The following is a 12,314-nucleotide window of genomic DNA, read 5'->3' as shown; positions in this document are numbered from 1 at the left end:
GTCCTTGGTCGTCGTAGCGGGTCCGAGCCTGAAGCCGTTGTCGGGGGTGGAGGGGGGAGGGAGGAATTCGTGCGATGTGGGGCTGGATCTCAGTGGATCGTGGCAGCAAGGCTACTCTGCCATTTACAATGCTCCGTCGCGTATTTAAGTTGTCTGCTGCCCTTTGATGGTTCGCATGTTTATCTTCAAAGTGCATATTCAGTTTTGCTGCTGGGCGAAAGAGAAGGAAGTGGGCCCAAAGAAAGAAATAGGCTGAAAGGAAGAAAAGAAAAGGGTTTCCTATTTGTTTAAAAGAGTCAAACAAATGAATTCAAACACAAATTTGAATTCAAGCAACCAAAAATAATGCACCATCGTGAATGCAACAACGAACTCCTATGATTCATTAATTTATTTTGAAAAAGGTTTAAATGCCCATGAAAATTTAAATGCAATGCATTTGATTTCAAACAAATTTTATTATTACAGTCTGAATGATTAGTTCCGGTTGGATTTTTGAGATCTATGCGTGTCTGCAACCGGGACTAAAACTGAGTTTTCCACTAGTGGTTCTTTTTCTTAAGCATAATTAGACACATCGAGAAAGCCGGCCCAGCCGACCTTAAAGTAAATACCTGTTAACCACAAATGCATACACACCCTACTCATGTAAGTAAACGTTAGTCTAGAAGATATTGGGATTCATTAAGTCATGACGATAGGATGCCGATGGGTATGTTATCAACCAACGGAAACATAATTAAGAAATATGGGCACCCATGCTGAGTTAGCTAGACTATAACCTTAGTGGACAAGTTCCAGCATACTTAGTTTACCAGGTAGTGGCGTTAGTCACCCTTCCCCGTCGGATGTCTTGTGTCGGCAACCGAAGGGAAACACTTATGACCATTCAGTGAGGATAATACGGATATGTTTGCACCTGAAGTCTTTCTCAAGCCCCTTAGCCTAGAAAATATTTTTGGCACTTGGTTGACGGGCATTATTTACTTGGGGTGATTGCTACTATGTTGTTATTGTTGCTCTGCAAGAATGCTATGGTATTTGAAAACAAACCCTTATCTCATCCAATGCAGGTTATCTTTACAGTTATCCACTAGCTTCGTACATGGGCTATGCTCCAAAAGTCTACGGCATATGTTTCGGTTGCAGTGGCATCTCAGTGCTTGGTGAAAGTGGTTGAGGAATTTTTTTACCTAAGTGCATGGGTGGCGGAGTCCTCGGATTGATGGTCATTAGCGCATCTGCATTTGTTTCCCACTATCTCAACTATCCATCCAACCACGTTACTTCAGAAAATATATTGAATGCGTAGCGCCTGGTGCAAAACTCATCATCAGCTGCTCCCTAGCACCTCCCTAGCACCCTCTGATCCAGCGTGAAGCTGCCGGAGAATATTTTTCTCTCTCCTTGGAGCACCCTCAAAAGAGCAACGCTGGAGCTGCTCTCATGTGGGCTCAGCCCAACACCGAAGTAGTAGGCCCGGCACACTTCACTAAACATAAGCCTACAATAGATAGAAGACTCACTCGGTGTTTGAACTTATCAAATTAAATGTATTCAGAAATGCTTTTAAAATAAAATCATGTATACAGCATTTATTAGCATGGAATTTGGGAGTAAAAAAACACTAGAGGAAAAGAGGACAAATGGGACACATTTATTTTATTAGATTTGGGTAGAAACATATTATGGATGCATTACATGCAAGCGTAGTATTCTGGTATCGGCTGCATCCATGAAATTAATCTAGCCATCGGCAACCATTTTAATCTATTCAAAGAAGTGAATTATCTTCCTCCCGATAAAATGTGCAGCAACACTCCTTAGGTGTGGTGCACTCAGGTTCAATAGGTAGGTCAATATTTTTGTTCTGACATTCATCCTCGCATTTCGGATCAGTGCATCAGTCCATAGGGTCACACTCAGCGTGATCATGTGCATGAAATCCACATCGCACCTAGTAAACCCCACGAATATAATGAAACCATGGGAAGTAGAAAAGCAGTTAGATACACAACTTCCACCAGCTCTGAGAGGGCTGAAGACATTATCAAAAGAATGCAAAGTGCAGCACACATAGACCTCACTGCGTTGCTCTTGATCACTGCCGTATGAAAAGGAACACTATTGGTATGCCTGTAGATATTTTGTTCCAGTATGCACATATTGCTTTGATTGCTCTTGTTTATATAGAGGTAGAGACACATCTTAGGTGGTGTAGATTATTTATTACATGAATCTGTGCACCCTTCTAAATTAATGATGAGTTACCTTTGTGGTATGGTTCCATATCTTGAACCATTATCAAATAAATGCAGCAGCAGCACCAATTTAAATGCGGAAAGATCCAAAATCTGGGTTCAAACTATGGGACCAAGCCAGCCAAAATAAGTTGAATGTACCTTGGGCCAATTCACATGGAAAACCTAATGGGCACTATTTTGTCCATAGTGCAGTGCAAAACTTGGACGTCGTGGACGAGATCAAGATGCAGATGGCAATGGGCAAGTACGGCGGCCTGCCACACTGGGGAAAGAACCGGAATGCCACCATCTATGGCGCCGACGGCTGGTTGATCGGTATGCATGGCGGCGTTCATGGCAGTGAAGCGCGTGTACGATCACTACTAAAAAATGATTTTTAGGTGTCACTTGATTTTTTTTGGCTGGATGAGAAATCCCCCCAACCAAAAAATAGGTGTTACTGTAGCAATTCATCCACCTCTAAAAATGGATTTATAGGGGTGGATTATTCACACCCTGAAATTTTTAGATTTTAGGATGTGATTAAATAAAAATAATAATTAAACAATGATTTTCTCATAATTTTAAAAAAATTTCAACATTTATTTTTTTGACAGGAAATGTAGTATAGGAAAACAATTGATTGATTTTGAAAGAAATAAAATGTTTCTACGTGTTTTGCATTCCTGCCGATGCATTATAGTATTTTATGAGTGAAAAAGTTTCAAAAATGCATTTAGACGACGACCAAATTCTCCTCAGAATTTTCTAGATCTTTCTGGTATTTATTCTCATTTTCCTAGAAATAAATCTATTTAGTAGAAGGCTCTAATTCCTTTTTCATGGGCTCCAAGTATTTTATTTGGATTCCTCGTGTCCCAATCTACCACTAGGATTTTTTCTGAAATTTTTGGGCATTTTTAGAGTATTTTTTGTAGGTTTTATTGAATTATCTTGATTTATCTGGATTTTCCTTCCACAGGAAATTATTTTCTAAAAATAATAAAAAAACCTATCCTATCAGTTTGGGCCGAGGCTGTGGGCTTGACTCGCGTCAGCCCGCTGAGACCTGTCCGCCGCTAGTTGGCCCAGCTTGGCCCTTCTAAGCCCAGCCACCAAGCGGACTGCGCCACTGCCGTCGTTTCCTCATCGTGCGCGCCACTCCAAGGCACACCTCCCACGCCCCTATAAATAGCAAGCTTGAGGCTCCGCGTCGTCCCTTCTTCCTCCCTCGCCCTGCGCCTCACCTTGCCTGCTCACGCAGCGCCGTGCGCCGTCGATCGCCAGAGCCGAAGTGCCGTAGGAGTTGGCCGCCTGTTTTGTCGCGGTTAACGTTCGAACTGGAGCATGCTGATGCCACCTGGAGTGTCCCTGCGCCAAGACGAAGAACTGACGCCAGCCCTCGACGCCCCTCCATCACCGGAGCGTTGCCACCACGCGGAGCCCGAGCCACCGCTGCGGTCATTGTCGCCTCCGAATTTCGGCCGGCCCCCTTCACCTCCGCCACCGGTAAGAGCCTCCACTAGATCCCCTGGACCTCCTCCAGCTCCTGTGCCGTCCGCCGGAGACCCCAGCCGCCCGTAGCGCCAGTGATTTGGCTGTACAAGCTACCGTCGGCCATGAGGAAGAAAGCTCTGAGCTTTTTGCATCTAGACCCTCGAAGGTCCACTTAATGGTTTAGCTTGTTCCTTGAGTCTTGCGGCTCTTACATAGAACCCCCTGGTTAGATGAGGTTCCTACAACCTAGTCCAACCCAAGCTCCATTTATGAATCTAACCTTGATCTTTCAGCCTTTTTGAAGCACATTTCCATGTCTTGTGAATCTTCTCTGCTAGCCCCTGAGATCTATAGTTAATTCTATTTAGATCCTTAGAACCTTGTTTAATCCATAGATTCCATGTTTTACCTCCGTTTAACCTCGTTCTTATTGCGTTAGATTCATATCAACTTAACACAATGTGTTAGAAGCAATGTTAATCATGTTCCCTATTTTATAATTTATTTAAAATATTAATATGATTAAGTATTTATATACTTGCTTTTCTAATTAAAATCTAATTAAAGTTCAACCTCGTATTTTGATAACTAATGTAAATTTGGTTAATGCTTATTTAAGCAACTCTTCCAACTAAAAGCTAATTAGAGATATACCTCAGCTTTTCATCAATTAAACTCAACTTGATTAATGTGTCTTGATTTTGTTTTATAAATAAAAGCTACATAGGTTATATCTCAAGTTTTATTTATTAAATTTTATTTTGACAAATATAAATAGAAATGTGTTTTTTTAATTATATTTGGTTAGTTCAACCTGAATCATAAAGTTATGCGCTTAGATGTTTACCTATACTTTATTTTCAAATTAAATGTTTAATTTTCCTAAATTGTACTTTAATGTTTATAAATAAAAATTTGACGAAGTTCTACATTGATCTTTTCATATATAAATATAACTTGATAAGGATGTTTGTCTAAAATATCTTTACATTGTTTTCTTTATTAAAATATATGAAGCATGTAGGCTTTTCTTTTTCTTTTATAATTCAAATCTCTCAATAGCTTTGTCTTTTCAACCTTAGTTTGGTTTTAAGTGTTTCTTACATCCTCGCGATCTTAGAATTGAGCCATATCCTTTATACTCTTTTAAAGCTTTTTTTTGTTTTGGTGTATTGTTCTTAATTGTACTTTTTTTGTTTGCTTATATGTTTGTGCCGATGATTGCTTCAAATAGAAGGATAGTTGTTCAAAAGATTAGAAGATTAATAGTTTCAAGAGAGCAAGAGCTAAAGAGCAGTAAGAGTAACTTTTCGTTGGCAACCTATCTTCAACATTTTAGTATTGGGTGGTGTTATGACCTGGTACTAAAAGGTCTCCGGTGGCTACTAAATTGGATCCCATACTAATGTTGGTATTAGTACCGGGTTGAAATGTGGCCGGTACTAATATGTTGGACAAAAGGTCGTTTTTCTCGCAGTGAAGATTGCACCAAAAATTTGCCAAATTCAAGAATCTTATGAGCGAATTGCTAAGAGTGTTGTGCATTTACATTTCATAGTGGATTAAGCTAGTGAGGGAATTAAGCAGAAGCAGTCTAGATCTTGGGTTTGCCTCTAACGAGTTAGTGGAGGTTCCTAACCCTGGCTCAGCGCGCTGACATAGATTCAGTGACGGTAATGGATGGTGTGTCTCAGTGTCTGAGTGTTAGGTGGTTATGCATGTCGGATAAACAATGCTGCATTATCTGATAAGCTATGTTGGTAGTTAATGTTTAGAGAAAAAATGTTAGTATTGAATACTTACTCATATATTGCACTCAAAAATTTGCAAGTCTAACACCACGTGAAGTATATCATACTTATCTTTTCAACAAAAAAGGACGATCGATTTTGATCAGAAAAAAATATTGCCGCGGTTGTAGCCACGCTACTTGCACGGGACACCTTACGAATTCAAGCATACTTTCAAGTGATGTCAACTGACTGTCGTCAGCTGAATGAATATCACAATTAATGATTACACGTCCGTACCCATATATCAGTGGGAAATAATAAGCAAAGATGTACATAGTGCCTTATTTCATCACACAACAAACAAAAAAAGCATGCAAATCAGAAGCACACCCATAGACACCAAGAAACACCAACAGATAGGTTGTTATTAGCCCACAGTAACTGGATTTCGCGTTGCCTTAGACAATTGCTGGAACGGACGAACATAGAAAGCATATACCTCAGTTAAGTTCACAAGTTGAGCATATCTTGTATCAGTATTGGTAAGTTGGATTGAGGGGTATTGAGCATATCTTGTATCAGTATTGGTAAGTATGTGGTACAACGCAAAATATGCCACACGGTAGGCGTATTAGCATTTTCCACACATGTTGCCCATTTTCTCACCTCACAGATACCTCCCAAGAACAAAAATTGTGGCCAATTTCATATCATCATTAGCCCTAGCTGGGTATTGTTATCAAACTTATGAAATATAACCGTTAACAAAATACAGTCAAATTTTGGATTGGAGTTTACTCATTGGGGGGAGAAAGGCAGGAATGTGCTGACACGTTTGTCGGGGCCTTCTTTTTTACCCCTCCATTTTTAATTGCAGGTCATTTTAATGTTTTAGGTTTATAAATGTTTATATGCATCTAAATATACACAGCTGCCAAAATTATCTAATTGTGTGATAACCCCCTTGTGAAGCTTTAAGGTTGCCATATGAAACATTGGTGAGGAAGAAAAGACTGAATTTACCTGTTCGAGTTTGCCCCCTTGAGATAACATGTTAGAGATGCCTCCCAATCTTCGCTCCACCTTCTGTATTAATGGAAGGAATTCCTCAATGTTAGGCTTTGTTGCACCAAGTGGTAGCCCCAAGTAGGTGAGTGGCAAGCTTCCGACTTGGCAATCGAACATTGACGAAAGTTGTCGGAGTTTATCCTCAGAAGTGTTCAGAGGTACCATAACAGTCTTGTTGTAGTTTACTTTAAGACCAGTTGACTCCGCAAACCGATTAAGCAGATGCTTGAGATGCAACAACTGGGAAGGATCTGCTTCCATGACCAGAAGGGTGTCATCTGCATATTGTATAACTGGGAAGTCAGGTCCAGCTCTTTCAGGGATCGGTAGGTGTAAGCTTCCTTCCTCTTTGGCTTTATTTAGGATTGACTGAAAAAGGTCCGCTGCTAGAACAAATAGAAGTGCGGATAGAGGATCCCCCTGTCTGACACCTCTTCTGCAATGAAAGACTTTCCCTGGCACACCATTGAGGAGTATTGAAGATGTTCTAGTGTTGAGAATGTCCTTTATCCACCCAATCCATCTGTCCCAAAGCACTTATGTTTTAAGATATCCAAAATGGCTTGGTGCTCAATCCTATCAAAGGCTTTTTTCAAAGTCCAGCTTGCTGATGATTAATTCTCTCTTTGAGGCTTTACAAATGTGAAGATATTCAAAAGCCCATGCTAAACAGTCTTGTATGGATCTAGACTTTATGAAACCATACTGATTTTTATGCACTAGTCTTAAGATTACCTGTTGTAGCCTTTCTGCTAGAATTTTAGTTATTAGCTTGATGGTTGAGTTTAGGAGGGAGATTCGTGTGATGTATGAAGCATTCATGCTCTGAACACACACACTTATGTCATGAAAACCTTCAGACAGTCTATAAAAATCTTCAGCTATCAAGTCCCACCATCTCTTGAGAAACTCTCCATTCAAGCCATCTGGGCCTTGGGACTTGTTACTTGGAAGTTCCCCTGTAATTGTGTCGATCTCTGCTTTCATAAAGAGAGATTCTAGCCATTCCAAATTTGGATCTGATGTCAAGATAGTAGAAAGATCAAAGTACATGTGAGTAAATTCAAATCTCCCCATCCTTTCCTTATAAGCTTCCCAAAGAATCCTGGCTTTAGCTTCATGTTTAGAGACAATTTGTCCATTGGCATCAACTAAAGAAGTGATATAATTGATTCTATTTCTGACTGAGGCCCTTGCATGGCAGAATTTTGTACATTCATCCCCCATTTTGACCCAATTGATGGAGCTTCTTTGCTACCAATAGACTTTTTGTTGGTGGAGCAAGCTATTCAGATGTGATGTGATGACTTCTCTAAAGTTCCGTTCTTGCAGGGTAAGATCTCTAAGTTCTTCAATGATGTCAAGGAGTTGAATGGTGTCTTTGGTGCTCTGGATTGCTTTCGCCAGACTGGGGAGCTATGCTTTCTAGATCCTGAAAACCTTCCTCAGGTTTTTGAACTTGGCCCCGATATTCTTTGCCCTATCTGTGCCTAGAAGTGGAGTTGCCCAACCTTGTTGGAGAATGGTTGGGAACCGATCATGTTCTAGCCAATAATTCTCAAATCTAAAAACTTGTGGCCTTGGAATGGTATTAGAGATCGAGACTACACAAGGAACATGATATGAGGAGTCACTGGACAGTGATGAGGCATAAGTATTGGGATAGGAGATGGTCCAAGGGTTAGATATGAAGAACCAATCGTGCCTCTCCAGAAGAGGATTCTGCTGTTTGTTGGACCAAGTGTACTTGCATCCTTTGAGCTGAATTTCTATGAGCCTAAGCCTGCTAATAGCTTCATTGAAGAGAAGCATTTCCTGAACATTTCCTCCCGGATTGTTTCCCCCTGATTGTTTCTGTCATCCGGCTTCCTAAGAAGGTTGAAGTCCCCAACTATTAGCCAATTTTTTTCCTCTGGTATTTCAACCCTTTTGAACCAGTCAATAAAGGATAGCTTCCCCTCCGGAGTACATGGGGCGTAGATATTCGTGAGGATCCAACGTTCCCCTGATAGCTTGCACTGAAAATCTACAAAGTGGGCATAAAGATTTTGAAAGATAGGTTCCCCCTTGAATTTGGAACCATTCCACACTATAATAGTTCCCCCTGAGTTGCCAATAGATGGGATGAAATCGAAAGAATCTAACTGTGGGGGATAGAAATTCCTAATATATCTAGCATCAAAAAACTCCTTTTTGGTGTCTTGTAAACAGGCAATATCACAGTTGGATTCAGATATTTTGCTCTTGACGACATTCCATCTTGTCTACGAATCGATACCCCTAGCATTCCATGATAACACATTCCAAGAACGTGCAAGCCGTTGGAACCATGGGCCTGAGAATGAATAATGCTCAAATGGCTAGTTCAAGAAAGGGAAGATCTTCTAGCTGAAATATCCTACATAGAGAACTTGTACATGTTGAAGTATGAAGCTTTAATGCACAGAAGAATATTTGTTTGGTGAAGCTAATGTATGAATGTCAGATGGTTCCACGGTGCTGATTCCAACAGACTACATCACACCACTAGAAAACAGTTTATAGGACCAGTTAAAATGGCATTTATTGCAGGGGGAGACCCGGTCCTGCTTTTCGCATTTGCAATGTGTTACTGCGAGTGGGGATCCAATGTCTTCACCGTAAAATGATACTCGTCAGATGCTCTTATGTCTGTACACATATTGGTGTCGGATCATATAGCATTAACGGAAAAAATGGGCCATTGGAGCAATGGCTAATTATAGTGGTTGATGCTGTAAATCCAAGACCACTTAGTCAATTAAAGTTCCTCAATTCTAGAGAAAGTTACACATACTTCAAAAGACATACATCCAGGCTGCCAAAGTGCATATATAAACTGACAACGCAAATCATTTATGACAACATTAGACTAATAGAGAATAAATAGTTACAAATGGAACGTCACTCCTGGCTACTCATCAAGAACCAGTTGTTCAAGGTACTAGAACAGGTTCGATGGAATTACAGCTATAAACTGGCTACGCACAAAGAACCGTTTGTGACATCAATCATCACAACCAGTTAGTGGCACTAAATGGTTTTGATGCCACTAGGTGTGACCTATAGGAAACATTTTCATGGCCAACGCAGCTATTTTCATGTGTTGGGTCCAACAAACACGTAATCGTACCCTGTGGCCGGTATGTCCACGCGTGTGTTGGCCATTGTCTTGTCTTCGATCCATCCCACACATGTCCCTCCCTGGTGGTCGATTATGAGTTACATGGCGGACGTAGTGGAATATGGAACTCCACTGGCACCTATCTGACTTGGCCTGATTGGTGCCAAATGGTAGTGTGTACATCGGCTTGGTCAAGTTAGGAGGTCTCTCTTCCATTGTGGACCATACCTAAGAAGATAAACTTGCGATATGGTCTCTTGTAATCCTTAACAAGTGTTCCGACAATGGAAGTTAATTTCTTCCCAAGCCTTGAGCGCATTTGTCCTTGGTCGTCGTAGCGGGTCCGAGCCTGAAGCCGTTGTCGGGGGTGGAGGGGGGAGGGAGGAATTCGTGCGATGTGGGGCTGGATCTCAGTGGATCGTGGCAGCAAGGCTACTCTGCCATTTACAATGCTCCGTCGCGTATTTAAGTTGTCTGCTGCCCTTTGATGGTTCGCATGTTTATCTTCAAAGTGCATATTCAGTTTTGCTGCTGGGCGAAAGAGAAGGAAGTGGGCCCAAAGAAAGAAATAGGCTGAAAGGAAGAAAAGAAAAGGGTTTCCTATTTGTTTAAAAGAGTCAAACAAATGAATTCAAACACAAATTTGAATTCAAGCAACCAAAAATAATGCACCATCGTGAATGCAACAACGAACTCCTATGATTCATTAATTTATTTTGAAAAAGGTTTAAATGCCCATGAAAATTTAAATGCAATGCATTTGATTTCAAACAAATTTTATTATTACAGTCTGAATGATTAGTTCCGGTTGGATTTTTGAGATCTATGCGTGTCTGCAACCGGGACTAAAACTGAGTTTTCCACTAGTGGTTCTTTTTCTTAAGCATAATTAGACACATCGAGAAAGCCGGCCCAGCCGACCTTAAAGTAAATACCTGTTAACCACAAATGCATACACACCCTACTCATGTAAGTAAACGTTAGTCTAGAAGATATTGGGATTCATTAAGTCATGACGATAGGATGCCGATGGGTATGTTATCAACCAACGGAAACATAATTAAGAAATATGGGCACCCATGCTGAGTTAGCTAGACTATAACCTTAGTGGACAAGTTCCAGCATACTTAGTTTACCAGGTAGTGGCGTTAGTCACCCTTCCCCGTCGGATGTCTTGTGTCGGCAACCGAAGGGAAACACTTATGACCATTCAGTGAGGATAATACGGATATGTTTGCACCTGAAGTCTTTCTCAAGCCCCTTAGCCTAGAAAATATTTTTGGCACTTGGTTGACGGGCATTATTTACTTGGGGTGATTGCTACTATGTTGTTATTGTTGCTCTGCAAGAATGCTATGGTATTTGAAAACAAACCCTTATCTCATCCAATGCAGGTTATCTTTACAGTTATCCACTAGCTTCGTACATGGGCTATGCTCCAAAAGTCTACGGCATATGTTTCGGTTGCAGTGGCATCTCAGTGCTTGGTGAAAGTGGTTGAGGAATTTTTTTACCTAAGTGCATGGGTGGCGGAGTCCTCGGATTGATGGTCATTAGCGCATCTGCATTTGTTTCCCACTATCTCAACTATCCATCCAACCACGTTACTTCAGAAAATATATTGAATGCGTAGCGCCTGGTGCAAAACTCATCATCAGCTGCTCCCTAGCACCTCCCTAGCACCCTCTGATCCAGCGTGAAGCTGCCGGAGAATATTTTTCTCTCTCCTTGGAGCACCCTCAAAAGAGCAACGCTGGAGCTGCTCTCATGTGGGCTCAGCCCAACACCGAAGTAGTAGGCCCGGCACACTTCACTAAACATAAGCCTACAATAGATAGAAGACTCACTCGGTGTTTGAACTTATCAAATTAAATGTATTCAGAAATGCTTTTAAAATAAAATCATGTATACAGCATTTATTAGCATGGAATTTGGGAGTAAAAAAACACTAGAGGAAAAGAGGACAAATGGGACACATTTATTTTATTAGATTTGGGTAGAAACATATTATGGATGCATTACATGCAAGCGTAGTATTCTGGTATCGGCTGCATCCATGAAATTAATCTAGCCATCGGCAACCATTTTAATCTATTCAAAGAAGTGAATTATCTTCCTCCCGATAAAATGTGCAGCAACACTCCTTAGGTGTGGTGCACTCAGGTTCAATAGGTAGGTCAATATTTTTGTTCTGACATTCATCCTCGCATTTCGGATCAGTGCATCAGTCCATAGGGTCACACTCAGCGTGATCATGTGCATGAAATCCACATCGCACCTAGTAAACCCCACGAATATAATGAAACCATGGGAAGTAGAAAAGCAGTTAGATACACAACTTCCACCAGCTCTGAGAGGGCTGAAGACATTATCAAAAGAATGCAAAGTGCAGCACACATAGACCTCACTGCGTTGCTCTTGATCACTGCCGTATGAAAAGGAACACTATTGGTATGCCTGTAGATATTTTGTTCCAGTATGCACATATTGCTTTGATTGCTCTTGTTTATATAGAGGTAGAGACACATCTTAGGTGGTGTAGATTATTTATTACATGAATCTGTGCACCCTTCTAAATTAATGATGAGTTACCTTTGTGGTATGGTTCCATATCTTGAACCATTATCAAAT

Source organism: Setaria viridis, chromosome 8, assembly GCF_005286985.2.
Source record: "Setaria viridis chromosome 8, Setaria_viridis_v4.0, whole genome shotgun sequence".
Lineage (NCBI taxonomy): Eukaryota > Viridiplantae > Streptophyta > Magnoliopsida > Poales > Poaceae > Setaria > Setaria viridis.
This window is presented reverse-complemented; position numbering follows the sequence as displayed.